The sequence below is a fragment of the Anolis sagrei genome, chromosome 3, assembly GCF_037176765.1.
Source record: "Anolis sagrei isolate rAnoSag1 chromosome 3, rAnoSag1.mat, whole genome shotgun sequence".
In the NCBI taxonomy this organism is placed as follows: domain Eukaryota; kingdom Metazoa; phylum Chordata; class Lepidosauria; order Squamata; family Dactyloidae; genus Anolis; species Anolis sagrei.
Window position 1 is genome coordinate 121,866,113 of NC_090023.1, and position 23,276 is coordinate 121,889,388.

Here is a 23,276-nt window from a genome sequence, read left to right on the forward strand (position 1 = left end):
AGTGGGGGAAGGAGGGTGTCTTGCTCCCTTCCCTTTGGAGTCACAGCCTCGGAGGCGAACTGGCTGGGCGGCCGCCGTTTCCCAGCCGTTTCTAGACGGCAGCGTCTGGGCCGTGCGCTGTGAGGCATGCGGTGGGCGCAGAGGCGCGCCGTCGCGTATGCTGCGCGCCCCAGCGTTCTTTATTTTAATTTTAATGTTGGCGCCAGAGTAAAGCCGCTGTGGCCGCCAGCCTTGTTTGCCTCGCCTGCCGTTTTTTGGGAGGTTCGAGCGGCGTGCGGTTTGCGCCCGAGTGCGGTCCCGCAGTCGCCGGCCGCCTCTTCTATGTTCGCCCTGCTGCGAGGGCGCTGGGGGCCAAGGCCGAGCAGGGAGAGGCCTGCGGCGCGTTGCAAGCGCGCGCCGCGGGGTTCGAGGAGTGCCGTTTTGCTCCTGTAGGGTGCCTGCTGCGCGATCGTGCCAGGCGCGCGTTTTAGCGCGCGATGCTGGTGCTAATGGCGCAAAATTTTTGCAGCCGCCGCCATTTTTAACTCACTGTGACGCAGTTCGGGTTTTGGCGGCTGCGGCTGCCATTTTGGGTCATTTTCTTGGCGGTTTACTTATTCGGGCTGCGGTCGCCATTTTGTGGGTGGCGGTGGTGCAACGAGGCGCCTTAGCATGAACCCCTTTGTGAGGGGCTTATTGTTTGGCGCGTGGGGTGGTGTAAATTTTGTGAATGTATGAGCTATGTTACCCCCCCCCTTTTTGTTCACCTGTATGGAATTAAATGAACAAATAGAATAAAGATATGTTGCAGCTGGGAGTCTGTGGCTGCAGGCTACACGCTTCTGGTGGATCATAGAACCAGTATGCACTCCTTCTAGATAATAGAAATAGCTACACACTCCTGCACAACTGTAGTCAAGTAAGCTGATCAAATGTAGGCGCGTGGTGTCTTTATCAACTCTTGGATTCTATTATCCTGTAAGCAGGAGAGGGTGTTGGCACATGGTGCCTTTTCTAACTCTTTGATTCTATGATTCTATTATCCTGTGAGCAGGAGAGGGTGATGGCACTCGGTGCCTCTTCCAACTCTTTGACTCTATGATTCTAAGGCACCATAGGCATCATGGGCTTGAGTGGAGGAACGCCACAATGATAATACTAACATTTATTAAAAAAAAAAAAGAGAGAGAACATGTTCTGTTTGCCCACTTAATTTTCTTAAGTTGTGCTGTTAAATGCCCCCCCCCCCTTTTCACCATACATTGGAACTTGTTCGGGGGGTAGGGAATGGCATAGTGTGTCTCTTCCAACTCTTTGATTCTACGTTTCTGTGGTGCTGGGGGCACTTTCGCATCACTGGGGGGTAAGGAATGGCACAGTGTGTCTCTTCTAACTCTTTGATTCTATGTTTATGTGGTGCTGTGGGTACTTTCGCTTCACTGGAGGGGGGTTGCCATGGGGGCGTTAGCGCGCGGTGTGTGAAGCGGGCTCTCATTGGCATTCTACCCCCTTTTATTTTGTAGGATGCCATCAAAGAAGACCAGGGGGGGCCCTAAGGGGAAGGGTCCTGCGGAGAAGACGGGTCACAAGCGCCCTTTACGTCAGGATGGGTCGTCGTCGGATGAAGATGGGGTGTCTATGGAAGATTTGGAGGCCCTTCTTCAGCGTGTCAACCAAATAGAACAAAATAGGGGGGTTGGTTTGGGTGGGGCTGGCTCAGGCTCCACTCGCCGGGCAAGTAAGAAATAGCTGTTCAAATCTCTGTTGTCCCGGGTTTCTATTATAGAATCGACCTCAGCCGCGGGGGCGGAAAGGGCAATCCGGCTTCCTGAACAACTGGCGGTTCCGGGGGCTGCAGGGGGCTCTTCTTTGGTGTCTTCGGCTGTGCAGACCATCACCAGCCCCGAAGTTCATCCATCTGTGCAGGCTTCATCTGGCTCCTCAGCGGCGGCTGTGACCGGACCCAGTCAGCCCACGGCATTGGTCTCCACGTCCAGTGCTGTGGCCGGGTCCACCCAGTCGGTCGGGTCGAGTGTTGCTGCTGTTGATGCAGCGGGGCGTGAGCAGTTGGTGACGGCTGTCCCAGCAGGTACTTCCACCACACTCACATCAGCATGTGCCACACTCACATCAGCATCTCCTTCTGCCTCACTCACTTGGCCATGGGGCCAGGGGCGGGCTCAATCGGTGATTGGGACGCAGTCACATGTTGCAGTTGGGGTTCCGTCTGTGGGTGGTTTGGACCCCAAGATAGGGGAAAATAAGGATGATGCCAACGCTCAAGCGGTTAAGCCAGTTACTATCACCTTAGAATCGGCCAGAACGGGGGAAGCAAATAAATTTTGGGGGACTGCAAAATGGCCTCCACAGGCGACACCTACGGTTAGCCTTTCGGGTTTGGGTTCCCATTTGGCATCGAAAACAATGGAAAAGATATTAAGGAACGAATATGTGGATATCTTTTCTTTATACTTTCGGGATATGGATAAGAAAGAGAAAGAGGAGTTAGATGAGGACAGTAAAGAGAAGATCAAGAAGCGCAAGGTTGAGCAGAATTGGGAGAATTGGCTCCCTTGTTTCACAATGTATGCAAACCTGCTTTCTGATGCTGCCCCGGAAAGGGCTACGGCTTTGTGGCAGTATCAGAATATCATTAATAAAGCTTACGTCAGTGGCCCTCCTAACGCTTGGCTGGAATATGATAGGCGGTTTAGAACCGAGGCGGCTTCCCATCCAGACAAGCGTTGGGATTTAATTGATGATCAAATTTGGATTGAGGTGATGAATCCATCTAGGGCTTCCTCTGCCTTGAAAGCAGATAGTGGGCACACTATTCAGAATAAGGCAGGGCAGCCCTTTCGGCAGGGGGCTCCCCAGCTGCAGTCCCAGGGCCAAAAGCCTTTATGCTGGGAATTTGTGGCCCAGGGAGCCTGTTCACGGAAGGACTGTCGATTCGCACACTCGTGTGCTATTTGTTATGGGACTCACCCATCCCGAAATTGCCCCAAGGGAAGAGCCGCGGGAGGTAATACTAGGGACACTCAGTTCGTTAAGAAACCTTCAGGACAGGCCGCGGTTGCACAAGGGCCTCAGCCTAATTAAGTTAAATCAGTTGAAGGTTTGGCTGGATCAGTACTCCGATAAGGGGGCAGTTAAGTACCTATGGGAAGGTTTTAGAGGGTTTTTCACATTCCTGTGTTGGGGCCCCGGTTTCTCACATCACACCAAAATGAACGGTTGAATTGGCGAAGGCCTCAACCCATAATTTAACTGCAACTAGTATAGGAATACTTCCGCCCTCGCAAAATATTAGTTTGGACCATCACAGATAGGGCGCCGAAGATGCTGGGGTTAGGGTGCCCATAAATTTGGCACTCATTCCTTTAGTATAGGGGCGGCATCTTTGGCAGCTCAATTGGGTTCTACTGTTATGGCCATTAAATCAATGGGAGGGGGGAAATAGGTCGTTTACCGGCGATAGGTTCGCCCGGCGCTTGTTTGTCTGTTGTTTATTTTGCAGGAACTGCCAGGCTGGTGCATAGATGGAGAATCCTTGTTGTGGGCATAATTATGTCCACTGGGCGGAGAGATACGCCAGGAACTCATCCTTTGGCCAGCATCTGGGTGCGCTTCCACTGCATTGGCGAGTGGAAGGGTGTTCGTGGCCTTCGCTGGGCCGGATTGCGCTTCTGCTGCATTGGCGAGTGGAAGGGTGTTCGTGGCCTTCGTTGGGCCGGTGCTCCTTATCGGAGGTAACGTTCTGGGCCTGCTTAACAGCAGGGCCCGGTATCTACAAGCCCGTGCTGACATTTTTAGATCGGGCAGGCATGGCCCCGGGCTCACATCGCTTGGTCGGCCATCATTCCACGCCTTCGGTGGCCAGGAGGTGGTGATGTCAGGAAGCTCGAGAAGGCCAGAAAGCGTGTGAACCGGGCCATGCGCACGGCTTTAGCACGGGGCAGGGGGTCTTACATTCCACATAAGGACATCACACATGACAAAACACAGTTTTATCATTCTGACGGTGTACATTTAACGGATTTGGGTAACGCACACTTTTTAGCTGATTTGCACTTAGGCATTCAGGAAGTTTTAAGGGGCTTGGTGGGGGATGGGGGCGAAATGGACATTTGCCCCCAATCTGTGGCATAAATAGTTCAGGAAAACACTGACATGGAGGTATACACATGGCACCCATCAAGGGTGGGGGGCACTGTACAACAAACACTCACCTAGAAGTCAACAAATGGGTGAGGGGACATCCATTGGCCCAGTTAAGAGAGAAGCTGAGATCAATAATTGGACAGGCTTCTCCAGACTTTTACCTTCAGGTTGCCTGGTTGGGGATCCAGGGCACACTGACATCACACACTCAGTAGCTGAGGACGCTGCCTCAGCTTGCCACCAAGTTCCTTGACACTTAGTTTAGTTCAGGTGAAGTTAAATAGGTAACATTCAATAAAAGTTGCCCAATTTGAATCCATACCTTTGTTGTCTGTCTCGTTATTTCAGGGGTTAAGGGGCAAGGGACTCTCCACACCAACACAGTTGGTGGGGAGAGCGATTTGCCCCACCCCCTGAAGGGAGAGAATGGGAGGTTCCAGTTAGAACCTCCTGGAAAAGGGGCGGGGGCTGGCTTACCTCGTGAGCCAGCTCCCCTCCTTCAGTCTTGTCTGACTTTCGGCCCGCCACTCCCGCCCATTGGCAGTATATTTGGTTGCCCGTTGGAGCCGGGTAGGAATTTTTTGCCTCTCATGTTCTGGGGGTTTTTTTCGCCTACCCTATACTGTTATTAGGGGCTAGATGGAGTGGTTTGGTTTAACTAGGCCAGCATAAATAGTTCAGGAAAACACTGACATGGAGGTATACACATGGCACCCATCAAGGGTGGGGGGCACTGTACAACAAACACTCACCTAGAAGTCAACAAATGGGTGAGGGGACATCCATTGGCCCAGTTAAGAGAGAAGCTGAGATCAATAATTGGACAGGCTTCTCCAGACTTTTACCTTCAGGTTGCCTGGTTGGGGATCCAGGGCACACTGACATCACACACTCAGTAGCTGAGGATGCTGCCTCAGCTTGCCACCAAGTTCCTTGACACTTAGTTTAGTTCAGGTGAAGTTAAATAGGTAACATTCAATAAAAGTTGCCCAATTTGAATCCATACCTTTGTTGTCTGTCTCGTTATTTCAGGGGTTAAGGGGCAAATAGGATGAAGTCACTGGGCTTAAGGGCTAAAATACATATTGGGAGCTTTGTGAAATACAAAACAGAAGATAAAGCATTTGAAAAAGATATGTATCAGCTTAGTCTATCTCTATGGAGTCCCCAGTGGCGCAGTGGGTTAAACCCCTGTGCCGGCAGGACTGAAGACCGACAGGTCACAGGTTCGAATCCGGGGAGAGGCGGATGAGCTCCCTCTATCAGCTCTAGCTCCTCGTGCGGAGATGATGATAAAAACATCAAATCATCCAGGCGTCCCCTGGGCAACGTCCTTGCAGACAGCCAATTCTCTCACACCAGGAGCGACTTGCAGTCACTCCTGACACAACAAAAAAAGTCTATCTCTAATGATAAGTGGCAATATCACTTCTACTACAACTATATGTATAATTGTTATTAAATATGCCATAAAGAAATACTTCCTTTAAACTGTAAGTGGAAACTTGGGCTCTGCTGGTCACTGGATACTCTACAGCAGACATCAGAAGAACTGCAATACCAAGAATAAAGACAAATATCTACCCAGAGGAAAAATGTTGTTATCATGCTCAATGGGACCACTGACAGCATAGGGAAGGTGATGAAGAAACACAAACTACAAACCATCTACAGACCTACCAAGAAAATTCAACAAATGTTATAAAGGAGAAGAGCAATCGTCTAACCACTGCAGGAATCTACAGTATACCATGCAGTTGTGGACAAGTCTGCGTAGGGTCTGGCAAATGCAGCACCCAAACACGAATCAAAGAATATGAAAAGCACTGAAGACTATTTCAACCAGAGAAGTCAGCTATAACAGAGCACTTGATGAGCCAACCTGGACACAATACTCTGAGAATACAGAAATGCTGGACCACTCTGACAACCATCATGTCAGACTACACAGAGAAACCATTGAAATCCACAAGCATGTGGACAATTTCAACAGAAAGGAGGAAACTATGACAATGAACAAAATCTGGTTAACAGTATTTTTATAAAAACACCAGAATCAAGACAGTAAATAAAGGACACCACACAGAAACAGGGGAATTCTAGACAGTAAACAATTAAGTGTCAATTAACATCTCCCAAACAAAGGATGCCTCCAGGCAAACAACAGCCAAGCTGCCTCTCAGCTGCAAGGCTACTCAGTGCTAATCAAGCTTGCCAATAACAACATTCACACTTGCTTCAAACAGACAAGGGTTATTTCTCCTACCCTGGACATTCCAGATATATATACACTCCACTGGCCTCATTTCCAGCAGACCTCTGAAGATGCCAGCCACAGGAGAGCTGGAACATGGCCATACAGCCCCAAAAAACCAATTATTCTGGCCATGAAAGCCTTTGACAACACATAGAAACTTGTTTGTTTAGCCTTTTTTTGCGTTCTGTGATGTCACATTAAAATCTTTAAATAAAATGGATAGGCAAGGGCTTATGATTTCTGTTTCCCCCTCAGGATGAAAGTAAGATTTTCTAAAAAAGCAGATTTTCTCATTCAAATTAGCACCTCATTTTAGGCTTGCTATTGTTGCCAGCTTTTTCTAAGTTTAGGTTCTCATTAGAGACCATTACTCTCTTGAGATAACTCACACCTCACAGACAATCTAAGCAATGCCTTCTCAACCTTGATTGCACTTTTTGTATTCCCAAATTAATGTCTCTGCACCAAGATCGATTAAGAATATAAAAGGGGGATAAAAAGGCTATGGTCTTGCACGGCAAATTGTCTCTAAATTGTGTTGTGGATAAAATAACAATGAGGACCAGTTTCTCTTCACATTCTCTCATGGGCTAAGAGTTGAACAGAAAAATCTGACTTGCATTAACCCCCCAGCTAATAGAGAAGAGTTGAGGTAATGAACATTTTAAAGGTATTATAATGTTTCATAATGCATGTTTATATGCTGATGTAATAGCTTGAGATAAGAATATTTAATAACATTTTTAAAAAGCATCTTCCTCTTTATAGAAGGGAATTGCTAATACATTTCAAGATGAGAAGCTATCATGAGTATAAGCTTACTATAATTGCAATGTTATTGTTGTTCTTTAAGACAGGAAATGGAAGTTTGTGGTTATTGTTTTAAACTTAAATGTTTCCCACTGATCGTGATCTCTTGAGCATAAAAAGAGGAAACAAATTAATGAGGGAAAAAAATTACCATACATGTGAAAGGATCATCCTATCAATCAGTGAAAAACACAATGTTTTTGTATGGCTTTTATGTGAAACAAATGGCTACTTATCAAAATACAAATGAGTTGCGTGAGTGAAGGCTTTTCCCTCTTTCAGAACATTACAATTACAGTTAATGAAAGATAAAATTGATCTCACCTTGACAAAAGGATGTAGATGTCAGAAGATGTTCTTTCTTTATTTGTTTGTTTGTTTTTGGTAAGTTTTGATTTCTGCATCACTTCTGTGCTCCAACCCTCTTTTATACTTAATTAAAAACTGCAAGGGCTAAGCATACCTAGAAATCTATATCTGACATCTAACATTTAGTCACTTTCTAACATTGTTTCTTCCTCCCTCTGTCAAAATGATGATGATGATGAAGAGGAAGAGGAGAATGAGGAGGAGAATGATGGAAGATCCTCCAATCCTTCAAATTAGAGTTCAGAATAGGAGCAGGAAATCTAGTATTCCAGCTGCTGAGTGTACTGAATCTTATTCATTTCTTTTCCTTAGAAAAACCCCACCCAATAATTTCCTGGTATTTCCAATTACTCCATAGTCAACAAAAATGCCTTTGCTTACAATCATTATTCTTACCATTCATGTTATCTTACCATTATTATTCATATAGAAGACTGAGCAAGCTTGAAACTAGAATAGGAATCAATAAATCAATGAATTGAAATTACAATCAGCTGAAGATTTGTTGATCAAAATAAAGGCTACTGACTGACTGAAATCACAAGAGAAGTGAATATCCCTAAGATATATAAGGAATAATGTCTCAACTGTGGACCTTCTCACATTGGGATATAATCCATTTATATCAGTATGCATCCTGCTTGCCGCTGTCTCCTCTCCTTTTGATGTTGTAGCAATGGAGCTCTGTGAGGAACTTCCTGTTAAGCTTTTCTCTCCTCTGATCTAGACCATGTGGTCGGGCCTGCTTCTTCTTTGCTTCTATTCTCTTTGTGAGGATGCATTTTGCCTCTTTTGAAGCCAAAATGAAGCAGCATGAACCTTTTACTTTCTGTTTTTGTTAGAAGCTGAAGCTGAAGGACTTTTCTATCCTGAGTGTATGACTTTTTCTAGAATAAAATAAATGGCAATTCTTGGCCATTCTGAAAGGATAAAGGCAATTTCTTCTCACCACATGTAACCTTTTGCTAGTTGTGAGCTGATGTTCTGGTACTCTGCTATATTTTGGTGGAATCACCATAACTGAGGGTTATTTTTGGGCCTAACCGCTCTGATTCCCCAACACATTCAAAACGCCCCCTACATCCCTCTATGACCTTTAAAAAGTATTGTTGCTGATGGAATGCATACAGATATTTCTATCACACACAAAACAATATTTCCCCAATGGAAGAATGTGCAGTATTTCAAAAAAACATGATTAGAAATCTATCTGAAAATAATCCATTTCTGTAACGCTTTGCAAAAGGAATCTGATGGAAAACTGATGGGAATGGGGCAAAAGTTATGTGATGGGATCTGTTCAGAAACATTATCTGTCTCAGAAACAGATTATTTTCTAATGTGATAAGGTCCTGTGAGAGCTGCTGAACTGTGCCTTGGAGGTTGGTGACCGTCCTTCTTTACAAATGTTTAACAGAAGTTGAATGGGCATCTCTCAAGAGTGTTTTGGTTGTGCATTCCTACATAAGGTCAGATCAGATAACCCTGGCAATCCCTTTTAACTAATAGTGGCTGTTATTTAGTTTTAATAATGCTCTATCTATTTTGTTTTACCTGGTTTTTAATTATACAGGTGCGAGTCCATACTGTATGTAGTATTTTAAGGGTGCATCTTGCCATTGATATATGTAGCATTTTAATTATTTATAGGATTTTATTGTATATTTTATATTGTATTTAATAATCTGGTGTTCATGTATTTATCTGTTTGCCTTGTATGTGAAAGACCTATGGTCTAAGCATCAAATATACAGACAAACTTGTTAAGGTTTTAAAATAAAACATCTTTCATTCCACCTACTATCTAAGAAATAGGTTCATAATGGATACAAACCCACCTAAGATACAGTTGCATGATTGATACACACCAAGGGACAGATTCAGGAGAAACAGAGAGTGGTCATCACAAATATATGCTCATATATTTTACAATTACTGCTTGTTATGTTCTAGAGTTGAGCCTTTATAGTTAGAGAAGATGTCCTCCCTAATCCCTATCCATACCAACAACATGGACAAATATCATTAGGCTTATATTTTTACATAAACATTGGTCATGGACAGCTCATATATCTTCAACTCTGTATATATTCCAACTATCACAGAAAGAGAGATCAGTCAGGATTGCTTGTCCTTCTATTTAACCCAACAATATCTTCTTGCTTTAAAAAGAGGAGGGAGAAAGGGAAGAAGTGTGCCAAATTGCAAAAGAATGCAGGCATTTGAGAAAATGAAGGCACATGGCTACCATAAATATTTGATTATAAGTTGACCTCATGTATAAATTGAGGGCAAAAGTTTGAAGTTCTTTATTGAACATCTACCCATGATAGGGAGGGCAAGGGAGTCAATTTTTTTTCCCCTGTCAGAATCTTCCCATATAGTGTCTTCCTCACCACCTTCACAGTTGTCCATATCTGGCCTGCTTCCCTCAACCTCTCCCTTCTCTCCACCTTCTCTGAAGAGGCAAATGAACCAGCTGCGGATAACCAAGAATGACCGAGGAACTCCCCAAATCTCTTACAGCGCTGCAATAGTTTCGTCACTCACAACTTCCACAAGTGTTGGACATCGCCTTATGGTTCATAAGTCAGTGTTGATTATTTGCTCCCTTTGGCACTCAGTCGGCCTTACTATCTACCTACACAGCCTAAAAGTGGGATTTGTCTGTGTTGTCCCCTCTTTGGGTCTCACTGGAATCTTTGAACTGCCTTCTTTGGTACCCCTTTGCTGCCAATCAGTCAGCTAGAAAAGAGGGACCGGGGAAGGCAGACAAAAGATGAGCAACCAGTAGCCTCTCAGGCACTGGGTAAAGAAACAGGGGCAGTGATTATTCAAAATTGGGACATGCCTTGTTTGTCCACTGCTGGCCCATGTGTCCCCACCAAGAAGGTGAAAGAGGAGAAAGAAAACACCCCATTTCTACCTTCTCATAATTGTTGCTTTTACAACCATTGCTTTTTGCTGAATTTCTGAAAGAATTCTCTGCAGCAATTCTCTGTTCTGGTTTTTCAACTATAGCAGAAAGAGTGATGAGTGTGTGTGTGTGATCTCCTTATATTAGGCTTCAATGGACCCTTCATCACAACTGATGTTCTTCCATGCACTTGGTGGGCTCATTCAGGGAGCACATTGGGCTGCATAATTCCCTCCTTACGTAAATGAAACAGAAGCAGCACAGTTTGAATTCCTCCACTTGGATAACAATGCAATGAATAGAGGAAACTATGGAGCCCAATGCACCCCACATCCACTCTGGGAACAAACCTTCTGGGCACATGCTAGATGGAAACAAGGGTGGGAGGTAAACACCTGCTTGTTTGCATCAGGAAAAAAATGATCAATGAATTCTTGTCCTAAAAGGTGAATTAAAACTGTGCCCCTTCCGCTTCATCTGGAAGGGAGGGAAACTATGCACCCCACCTTGTTCTGGGTCGGGTGTTCTCCCTCCCATTGCTGTTTCCATTCCTGCATGTGCCTGATAGACGCATTTTCAGAGCAGATCCAGATTGTGTAGGGCTGCATATTTTTCCCTTTTCTCCCTAAGCATTTGATCACACTATTCTTGTCCAGATGGAGGAATTTGGTTTATGCCACTTCTACACCACACACTGGATTGAGAGGAAACTTTGCAACCTATTGTGCTCTGATAATGAGTCCACTGGGCACATGCAGGAAGGGTGGCACCAACAGACCAAAGTCAAATGGAAGGAGAAGATAACCGCTCCCTTTGCCATGAACAAGAAACTGCAACAGATATGCTGCCATCACCATATGTTAAACAGAATTTCAAAGTGTCAGAAACCAGTGTATACACCGACCCATGAATTTGGAGGTAATTTTTGACACGTTTTTAAAACGTACACACAAATATAAATGGTTTAAAAGGTGGAAGATATCTTATGTCATGTCTGTAAAACTTCCTGAGCTTTCTTTTCTTAAAATAAGGAGGTACAATTTTAAATTGCATTTGTTAAGGTGACCATCCTCTCGAGTAGTGACTGAATGTAACATATTACTCTTTTTTCTGGATGGGAAAAAGGATATAAATGCAATGAACAAACAAATAAATACATCCTAAATATATAGGGTTGTATTCAAATAAAAACAAGCTCGGGGAGGTCCAACTCATTTTGATTGGTCATACCTAAGCACGATTATTTTTGTTTCCAATTCATCTATCTAGGAATACATTTCATTTAGCTTGATGAAAAAGAAGGCCAAAGTGATAATGACTGCATTGTGGGAAGGAGCTTCAACAAGTGTGTGATTGTTGTTCAAGATATCTCTGTAACAAGGTCAATCATAATATTGTCATACTTAAAATATTTTCAGGATGTTCTAAAGGAAATTCTAGTGCAAACTAATATAGAAATATTTTCATTACACTACTAAAACCTACTCAGCCATGGTTAAAGATGCAATAAATGCTATTATGTGGCACCTAGTTTATGACAGATTTAATATGGCACCATCCTTAGAAGAGGTTATGAAAAACATAAATTACATGTTCATAGGTAAAGTTTCTGTGCCAGATGGCATATCTCCCAAGATCAACAAAACAAGGTGGACAGACAGAACAGATTACTAAGTAAATTAAATTGTTTGAAGTGCATGACACAGTATTGCAACATTTCAACAATAGTTAACTCTTATCTGTAAGTATAAAGGACACAGGTGTACCTTGGCATGCCTTTACATATCTGTGTTTTTGTATATGCCACTTTGAACAATTCACTTGTTTAGTTTGTTTGTGGCAACAGACCAAAGACATTTAGAGAGAGAGAAACATGTTTTACTTCCAACATTAGGAAGAAGGACCAAAATAATTAAGTTCATGATGTCTGTATCATAAAAAACATTTCATTCCTGACTTCATATTATCTTGCATTTAATCTCTCATACAAGATAATAACAAACCTTGACTTTAACATAAAGTAAAGTACTTGTTCTCCCAGTAGACATTGTTGATTTTTCCCATATGTGCTCAGGTTTTGTTGTTCTTGAGTAATCTGCAAAAAACATAATGTTGAGATTAACTTCACAGTTCAGCAGCAGATCAGTTGCACAACTTCAGCGCTTTCCAGTAGCTTCTTCCTGCACAGCTCTTTTCAGTCAACTGCTCCCACAGCCTGCAGCCATGCTGGAACCTTTTACAAACACTTGAGCACATGCCTGGCCATTGTCAGTTTTACCATTGTCTCCCCCCCAGTCCAGACTCACCACAGCACACAGCCATATTTTGTCCTAGCAGACAGGTTCTTTAATTACATATAGCCTTCGAAAAAATAACATCACAACACAAGGAGAAATATACACTGTACATGGTTTCCTTATATATTAGCCAGGTACAGGGATATGGAGGGTCAACCTCTGGATAGTGGTGTAGTATTTGTTTCATAGGAGTGTAGCTTTACCATTTGCCACAAGAGGCTGCAAGAACCAATCAGTTAATGGGTTTAGATGCTTCTTCTCTTATAAGTTCAGCAAATAACTTATCACCAATAATGTTTAAGTTACAGCAGTGATGTGTGCCAGTATTTGGTTCCAAAAAAAGTATTGGGTATCAAAACAAGCATTTCCAACTGGTTTTGCCAAATTTGGTAGCAAAACCTGGAAAATAGTTTCATCTTTGAACTTGGATTGTAATTTCTAAGACAGGTGAAACTAGTTGAAACCATAGTTTGCTTCAGAGTAGTGACTATTGACTGACTGTTGGTACAAAATACATGAACTTCCTTTCTATTTGTCACTTTAACACCCACAACAGAGTACAAAGGAGGAGCAAAATATCTATTATGCACAGATATCTATATTGAAATGTAATGAAAATGGTTTCAATAGAAATTGACAATTCAAGAACAATTTTTTCTTGCTTAACAGTCCCAACTGGTTTAATTGTTACTATATTGTAACTTCTAAATGTATTCTAGATAAATCTCAAAAGGAAAATAGTACAAATGTCAGATTCATATACGTAACACAACTGTCGGGATATATACATAACACAACCATTTAGTGTTACTTTACAGTCCCAACTGGGTTCTAATAGTAACTCTACTTAGATTTATATACACAGATTTACTATCCTCAGATTTATATTCTTGAATTGTCAATTTCTGTTGAAACAATTCTCATTGCATTACAAAGGAGGAGCACCAATAACATTAGGAGCAAGCATCTGAAGCATCTGATATTGATTAAAAAACAGTTACATGATTTCAGCTCTGGTAAAATCAATGGTTCAGTTAAGACACAGATAGGCTGAAGGCAAAATCAGAGGCTTTATTCTCAGTGGCCAGAGAAGATGTCAGCAGAGAGAGCACTCCAAAGAACTGACATACCATAATTGCAAATACAAAGGCAGGTTTAGTACATTTTGACAGGTTTTTTTTATTAAAAAAAACAACCATTTTTGACAGTTATTGAAGAATACTGTGCTAGCTACCAATTGGTCCAGGAAGTGTCTGGCTTAGATTGGATCCCTGGTTAGTCCAGAACTTTGGACTAACCAGGTTCATATCTGTTGTGACAGGAGACTTTAATAGACGGTCACCGAGTTATTTTGAAGAGCGTGTCTGTGTATTGATCCACCTATGAGAGGGACATGATTGGAAATGAATGCACTGGGGCAAGCAATAATGGGCTGAAATGGGTCTTGATATCTCAGCTTTGGTTTATACAATGGTGCCATTCTAGATAAACAAAAAGGTGCTTTATCATTTTGACCACCTCAATGGGAGCCTCATAGATGGGTTAAGTTTGGTGTTTCCGGAAATAAATCTAATCATATCATAGAGAACAGGAAAAGACCCCCCTGTTTTTTCTTTGCGAACATAAATTGTGTATCCCCTGAGCTTTCTTGGGGCATTGTGAAATGATTATGATAATTGGAGGATTATATCTTGAAGTCCAAGATGTGGTGGGGCAAAATTCCAGGGCAATTCACAAAAAGGTTACTACAGGACAATTAGCTTTTCCCTCCCTGCCTGCTCAGTTAAAAAGGCCAGTCATCAAGTCATCCTGGCCAGGACTACTTTTGGGGGGCAGGGCTAGATATTATCTGGGACAGCCCCATCAGCCCTCTCAGTCCATTGTGAGTGCTGAGAGGAGAGCAAGGGAGCCAGCGGTGCATAGAGAAAACTACTTAACTGGGAATAGGGGAGGGAAGAGTGGGCATAGCCTCACTTGCCAACCTGCCCTTGCCCTCTCTCCAAGTTTTGTAGTAGATTTCCTATGGAGACAGCCGACAAGGAGCTCTGGTGTGGGCTGGTCCATGATGTCACAAAGAGACGGAAGCAATTGAACAAATAAACAACAATTAGTTGCTTGCAGATTTATTTTATTGTCTCAGGAGTGATTTGAGAAACTGCAAATCGCTTCTGGTGTGAGAGAATTGGCCGTCTGAAAGGACGTTGCCCAGGGGAACCCCGGATGTTTTGATGTCCTCATATGAGGAGCTGGAGCTGATAGAGGGAGCTCATCCATGCTCTCCCTGGATTCGAACCTGTGACCTGTCGGTCTTCAGTCCTGCTGGCACAGGGGTTTAACCCACTGTGCCACCGGGGGCTCCTGCTTGCAGATCATAAAGAAAGTTAAATAGGTATCCTTACTAAAGTTGTACATAGTTATTCCCATATGGTTGTATAGTCTTATTATTTCAATGCTGGGGGAGCAAATGGAAAAGGCAATGCATGCTTGGTGAGTGTCCCAATGGGACCATGTCCCATAATACATAATTTTGAAGTCTAATTTTCGATAACATAAATACTGCTCTGGAAAAATATAATAATTTTCAACTATAATGTAATGTAGTTACATGTTATTACTGAAAAAAGAGAAGAATTACAAGCAATTAGTTGTTTTGCATACATTATGTACTAGATCTGTTCCAGAAAAGACACTCTAGCTGCACAGACCATGAAAAAAAATCTAAATGAAACAGAGACAGACTGTTCCTGGACTGTGGCTGGATTCAAATTAATTTCTTCACATTTTCACTTCAATAAGTAGGGCTATCATGAAAATTTCTGTGAACAAAGTTAAAGCAGATAGAGTATGAATAGCATGATTTATTCTTTCAGAGTCATTTTTGAGCCCTCACCCCACCCCTGTTAATCTTGCACTCATTCTTTTTGGGCTTGGGACAAAGACATGCCAGCAAAAAGTAAGAAGCTCCTGATGAAATGCATGCCTTAAAACATGTCTTTAAGGTTACTTCAATATTCTCAAGGTGTTGAATATTTGACAGGCTTTCACAATATCCTTTGCCTTCTTTTTTTTAACATTCAGCTCATTGGTTTAAAGCTTTAGAGAGGCAAGGTGATAGGCTTGCCTTAGGGTTACCATAAGTTGGAAACTACTTGAAGGCACATTACAAGAACAACAAGAAGTATAGTCAGCATAGTGTATGATTCTGCACACTAAAGTTTTACTGTTCAATCATGGAAACCTTCTGGGTAACTCAGCCTTAGCAGAAGGCAATGGCAAAACTGCCTCAAAACAAATCTGGTCAACAAATCACCTCTTCACATAGGGCAAAATAGCCCCGTTTTACTGCTTTTATCCATGGCTTGGATAGAGCCTGCAGAGTGCCATCAGATGATGCATGGCAGGCCCCTCTCACATTCCTCTCAAAGTGGAGGGGAAGCACCAGAAGGAGCTTCCTCTTCCGCCACTGGGAGGAAAGTGTTTTTCAGGTAGCTCCATCCATATGATGGGGAAAAGGGCGGCAGGGCAATGTGAATTGCCATGCATTGCCATGCTTTTCACATCTGATGGGAACAGGGTGCCAACGCACCCTGTCCTATCCCCACCATGTGATGGGGAAAGGAGGGAGGGCATGCAGGGCACCACCAGGCACACCATACCTCTTCTCTTTCACCGGTGACTGCTGGTGCAACGGCACATATGGGCCATCTGAAAAGGTCCTCTGTCCAAGTCTAGGATTTGCCAGAAGTTATCAACAACCTGAAGGCACGCGACAGTAATGGGAAAATCTCTGAAACCTGCACTCATTTTAAACAAACAGCATTAAACTTTCTCAGTTTAACTTAGGGGACAACTGAATAGCAAGCCTAGCCATCTGTACCTATTTAGCTATGATTCAGTAGCCAGTTTTACGAGAGAGAGGAGCAATTCAATAAGGCTCAAGGGAGATAAAATGTAAAGTAGCAAATTACAATTCCTTTACTTATAAGTAATTCTAATGACCTCATCACTTTGAGAAGGGAAAATGTGGGTGACCATCCCTTTAAGGTAGAGAATCTCCCCTCTTATATCATCAGTAGTCCTGTTCTGTGTTCTGCCTCCCCATCACACTCACACTTGGAAACGTGAGAGCTGGCAATACATTCATCTTACATTCACCACAAGGTCAGTATTACTTTTTGTTTTAATAAGGAAAAAAACAATATCCGAAAAACAAGAGATCCTTTGCCATGCCCAAAGCCACTTACATTAAAGGAGACTTACACCAGTTTAAAACCTCATCTTCCCATGGGAAAATTTGTTCTTCCCCAAAGACCAGAGGATACAAGAGACAGTGATCCAGGTCACAGCCATTGCTTTCCATGGGATCCTATTGATCTGCATTGAACTCCAGAAGATACAAAAGGCAGTGATCCAGGTTACAACCATTGCTTTCTGTGGGATCCTATTGATCTGCACTGAACTCCAGAGAATGCAAGAAGCAGTGATCCAGGTTAAAACCATATGTTAATTTTTGGGGGTGGGGGTGGGGGTGGGGGGAGTATTTAGAGAGGTAGAGGATATAATGAATATTAAAATAGAAAGAAGTCCTAGTGTACTTTATTATCTTTATATAATAATAAATAACTGAAAAAAGAAGACAAAGATGCAACACCAAACTTATTAACAATAGCAAAACTGCATATAACAAGGAATTGGAAAAGGTAAATAAATATACAAGTGTCAGCTCACGGTAGCTGCTCCCAAATGAAGACACAGGACCACGCTCCGGTATCACTGGAAACTTTACTACAGGAAACCTAGACATGCAAAAAGCCTAGAGTGGCTGGCGCCAGTTGGCACTCCCTTAAATACCCTCCCCCGCATTCAAAGATTTAATTCCCGCCAAGATAAAATCCCGTGAAAACCACCCACCCAAACTGCCAGCCGTTTCCTCTCAGGGTCAACTGTTGCAGGTGCCTTATCACTGTTCCACATCAGGGGCCCTGATTTCTGGCACCAGAATCCAGGCCCAGAAAACTGGGTCCTGACATACGAGTAGAATAATAATAATAAAAAACCTTTATTCATATTCCACTCTATCTCCCCAAAGGGACTCAGGGTAGATTCCAAACATAAAAGGCAAACATCCAATGCCTGAATACAACAACAATGAATCCATACTAGCAAGATTTAAACAACCCAACATATAAACATGAATTATAACTTAACAAGTAAAATTAAATTTTAAAAAAACACAGTATGTCATAACACACATAAGACAAAACATCAAACATCAAATGGAAACAATAATTTCCCATTTCCTTGGGGCAAATTGATTAATCATTGCTCAAGATATCTATTGAGCTGGTGGCATGAGCAGAGAATGGATACAGATGGCAACTATTAATCAGAGGTATAATGGTAGTATAACCAGCGACTATTCCTTCTCCTTGTAAGCCAGTGAGCAGAGGTATGTCTTCAGTTGTTTCTTGAAAGCGGGGAGGGGGTGGAACTTAGAGAAGGACCTCCTCCGATGATTGCAGTGTCTGAGTTGGTCTATAGAGAGAGATGCACTTTGTCAAATAGTCCCGACCTAAGCTATTAAGGGCTTTAAAGGTAAGAACCAGCACTTTGTATTTAGCTCGGAAGCAGACTGGCAGCCTGTGGAGCTGCCACAACATGGATGTGGTTCTCTCTTGAACAGCGCTCCAGTTAGTTACCTGGCTGCCAATCTCTGGACCATTTGAAGCTTCCAAGCTATCTTCAAAGGTAGACTCGTGTAGAGAGCATTGCAATAGTCCAAACAGGATGCGATTAAGGCATGGACTACCATGGCCAAGTCAGACATCTCAAGGTATGGGTGCAGGTGGCACACAAGTTTTAACTGTGTGAAGGCACTCCTGGCCACTGCTGACACCTGGGGTTCCAGGGTCAGTGATGAATCCAGGATCACCCCCAGACTGCGGACCCGTGTCTTCAGGGGGAGTGCAACCCCATTCAACACAGGCTGTAATCTCATACCCTGACACCTTGATCTACCTTGCGACTGACCAGGAGTGTCTCTGCCTTGTCTGGATTTAGTTTCAGCTTGTTAGCCCTCATCCAGTCCATTACTGATGACAGGCACCAGTTCAGGACCAGAACGGCATCCTTGGCATTAGGTGGAAAGGAGTAATAGAGTTGGGTGTCATCCGCATAAATTTAGAGGCTGAAGTGTCCTATGTCTGTGAATTTTCTCAATGTGATAAGGTAGCCAGAGAATATATCTTTGTGGGACCCAGGAAATCAGCCATATAAGCTAAATAAATCATGTATGTTTACTGTACATTCATATAAATCTATTCATTCAAAGATACCAAAATATTTACCTTCCTGAAGAGAAAAAAAAGATAAGGTAGGTTGGTAATGAGCATTGCTAAAAGCTATGCAAGCCCTAGGGGATTGAGGGGGTTTAGAGGACAATAGTGCTTCCTACCTTTTGCTGTACTAAAGTTCCAGAATTCTAAAATCAGTTGTGATGGTTTTTACTGTTAATGTTATTATGATTCCTGTTTTCAAAACTTCTGGCATCCCATTGACCTAATACCAGGTGGCACATTGAGAGCTCTCTGGACTAACAGTGAGCTTTTAAGCAAAATTGGTTTTTAAGCCTCTTGAAATGGCAATTTGAGGGTGTCAAGTAGGGAAATGACTCACAAGTGCCCTGCATTGTAATAACTGTGTACATTCTAGCCAGTATCCACTGCTAATTTCTCAGTTGGAATGTGAAGTCATCTCTGTTCACATAAGACTGCTATTGTTCAGATTAACTGTGTGGGCACATTCTGTCTTGGCATTGCTGGGTAAGAAATAAAGGGAACACGTTGTTTCAATGTTTTCTGTTCAATGCTTGATCCTAAAAACCTACTGTGGTGTTGCCACTGATGAGGTCAACTGTAGCATTAGGTTAAATATTTTAACAGTAGTGTCTAGAATATTAATGGCTCTACTACAAAGGTTGCTCCATACAAAAATCTAGTATTATGTGCTGTCAATATGCTGTTTGTGCCTGATGTCACTGATTTTTCTAGGACCAGTGAATCAACAGGTGTCAAACTGGACAATGTGGTTCATCTGTTCAACACTATAACCTTAATCTACCAATGAAGACTACATGAGCAGTCCTGAGTTCTGGGTGAATGCTTAAACTTAAATGGTTGGTAAATCTGGCAATACTAAGCATTGGACTAGAGCTAACAGGTTAAAGAGCTGTTTAGTATTGCTGTTGTTTCTATATTTGCCTTGGATTAAAAAAACAAAAACAAAATGGTATGTTCTCCAAATCCATGTGTACAAACTTACTGTGAATCTTTCAACACTGGTGGTGGAAGAATGACCTTCCTCATAACTGAAAACACCATGCTTGTTAAGGAGGCACATACAAGCTATATGACACTCATCTCTCTCTTGCAAAATCTAAAAACCACCTTCCAGCATAGATTCATAGAGTTGGAAGACATCACACAGGCCATCCAGTCCAACCCCTACCATGCAGGAAAAGCACAATGAAAGCCTGACAGATGGTCATCCAACCTCTGCTTAAAAGCCTCCAAACAAAGAATCTCCACCATACTCCAAGATAGTGACTTTGACCATTGAACAGCTCTTGGAGTCAGGACATAATTCCCAATGTTCACATGGAATCTTCTTGCCTTTCCTGTCACTTGAAGTAACACTGTCCCTATGGATTCCAATTGAAGAGTTGTTTTCTGCCCCTTCAGCATATCTTTAACAACTAAGGGAGAGTGAAATGTATTGTATAATAATGAAATGGATGAAGAAATTTAAAGCATGCATTTGTAGTTATATAAAGAAAGTTTACACCAATCAAACAAATAGCTGATTCAGATTATCAGATATCGCTTTTTAATAATTGACATATCTGTATTTTGCTACTCTGGTGTAATATGAGGAGACGGTATGAATAGATGGCACACAGACAGGCGAGGAGTTTTCCAGCACAACTTCCAAGGAACTCTTTTTTCCTTTAATACTATATGTAGTTTCAAGTTATTAATAATCTCATTATACACATAAGTACACACATATTTATAACTATGCATATGAATACGGGGGGGGGGGGGGGAGACATGCCTCTAGGCACTCTAGCTCAGTTGTTAATGTCAGTAATCACCTTGTTACATTAAAAGGTCAAAAACAAAAAAATGACATTTTATTATTTCAAAAATTTAATCACAGCAATGGGGGCTATTCACCGTCCATTCTGATTATTTTGTATCAGGATCACAATAATAAGTTCTTCTCATTTGCAACACAAAATCTATGCATGGATGCATTTTTCACTTATTGTCCTTCTATAACCTGTTTTTTGCTTTGATGCATTTTAGCTGATGCCCTCTATCATCTGGAAATTAATAGCCTTGATGCACCTCCCCTACCTTATTATATTGAAATTAGGATAATAGCATCCATGCCAGATGGCTCTGAGAATGTCTGCACCAAGTAAAACTTCTCCACCAATAATCAAGAAAGAAAGGGTAGAATCCAGCCTGGGTTACAATGCCACTCATATAAATGAGGCATATGTTTGTATGTAGTTTGTAAATTACATACAAACTTTGATCTGTCAGACAAGCTCATATGCTAAAGGAATTTCAAACCCTCATACTCTCCTTGTACCAGTCATGTGTATTTTTTTCTATATTTATCCCATCTTGCTGTTGGCAGCATTCATACGATAAGTTACATTATAAACTGTGTGCCTTCAGGTACCTTGTTGACTCAGAAAAACCTAATGGATTTCATACAGTTTGTTTTGGCAAGGAATACTCAGAGTGGGTTGGATATTGCCATAATCTGAAATATAGGCTGAATCATTTGATATTTTCTGACAGTTACCTGCCAAATCAGGCTTGACTCACCTTAACTTCTGAGATCAGATAGGATCTTGTGTCTTCATGGCATTTAGCTGAATTACTATACTGCTGACAGCATTTGTAGCAAATTAGATCAGGTTCATAATGTATGCTAAATACTCACAGTGTGACTAACAGCTCAGTTCTATATCCATCACACCACTCTATGGGAAATCAATGGGCGGTGGTAACTGATGTTTTTTATGTCTGTACTCACTGAGTAGTGAATGTGCTCTGGAGTTTATTTTGAACATTATGGGAGCTTCCCATGGTGCTGGATCTTCTCCTTGACATAGTTCCTTGGAGATCTCCTTTAAAGGATTTTTCAAGTTGCTGAAAAATAGTTCAGCAACTTGAGTATCTCATTGAAAGTTCAGACTAAAACCTGGAGTAACTTTGCTATTTCACTGGCATGGAAGCCATCACTGTCTATCACTGTCTCAGATGACTTCAGTTTAAGTGCAACCCTCAATTGCCACATGGGATACATTCCTGAACTTATAGGGTGTCATGATGCTCAAAGAGGACCTACCACAGAAAGGAGAAGAGGTGATACAAAGCCATTGTACACCTGAATTATGTTAGGCCAAGAAAAAGGCAACAAGAAGATGTTTGTAAACCAATAAACCAATACATGGAAAGATTTTTAAAAATATATAAAGCTTTATAATGTATATACTTTGTTCCAAACCCTTTGTCCTGACAACAATACTGAGTAGTTTGTTATATTGTCTTTTTAAATAAAGTTATTCTTTTCCCCCCTAAAAGTGAATGATGTTAAGAGACAGATTAGGCCTGCACCTGACACTGTGAAGATAGGAAACCATGGACAATAGTAAAGCCTCACTACCTCTGATAGATGCAGGTGAAACGTCAGCAGATAATGCCTCTAGAACATGGCCATATAGCCCGAAAAAACCTACAACAACCTAATAGTAAAGCCTATTGAAATGAACTAGTTCTGTCAATGTCAGCCAGATCTTGGCAGGACAATTAATGATAGGGTAGTTGTGAGGTCTGTTATTCATAGGGTTGTCATAAGTCAAAGTTGCCTTGAGAGCAATGGACACTTCTGCTATATTTTCATCCAGTTTGTTTAGGATTGGGGTCCCAATCACAAATTACTGTACCTCCTTCTGCACATTCCCAACATGTCATGGTGCCCTTGCTGCCATTTCTGAAAGATCATCTGACTGTGCTAAGCCCCATCTCTCTTCTATTAATTGTACTGCCTAGTAGCTGTTTGGCACATTGAGAATGGCACCAAAAACACTGCTGTCATCAGCATAGCCTCTTATCTCACAGAAGCACACAACAGAACCACCGTGTAAAGATAGCACCTTAAATACATCCAAGTAAAGTAGTGGCAGAATATATCTATGTAAATGTGCACATGACTCCATTTTTTGTTTAATAAAATTTCACCACCTTCCCCATTTCTCACAAAATCTGTCTTTTAATGAAAGAAATATTCATTATATTTTCAAATTAAACCTACCTTCTGTAATCTATATTTTCACACCAAAGAACACAAATAATAGATTTTTAAAATGGAAGAATAAAAATGTGAGAATTAAGCAGATACTAAA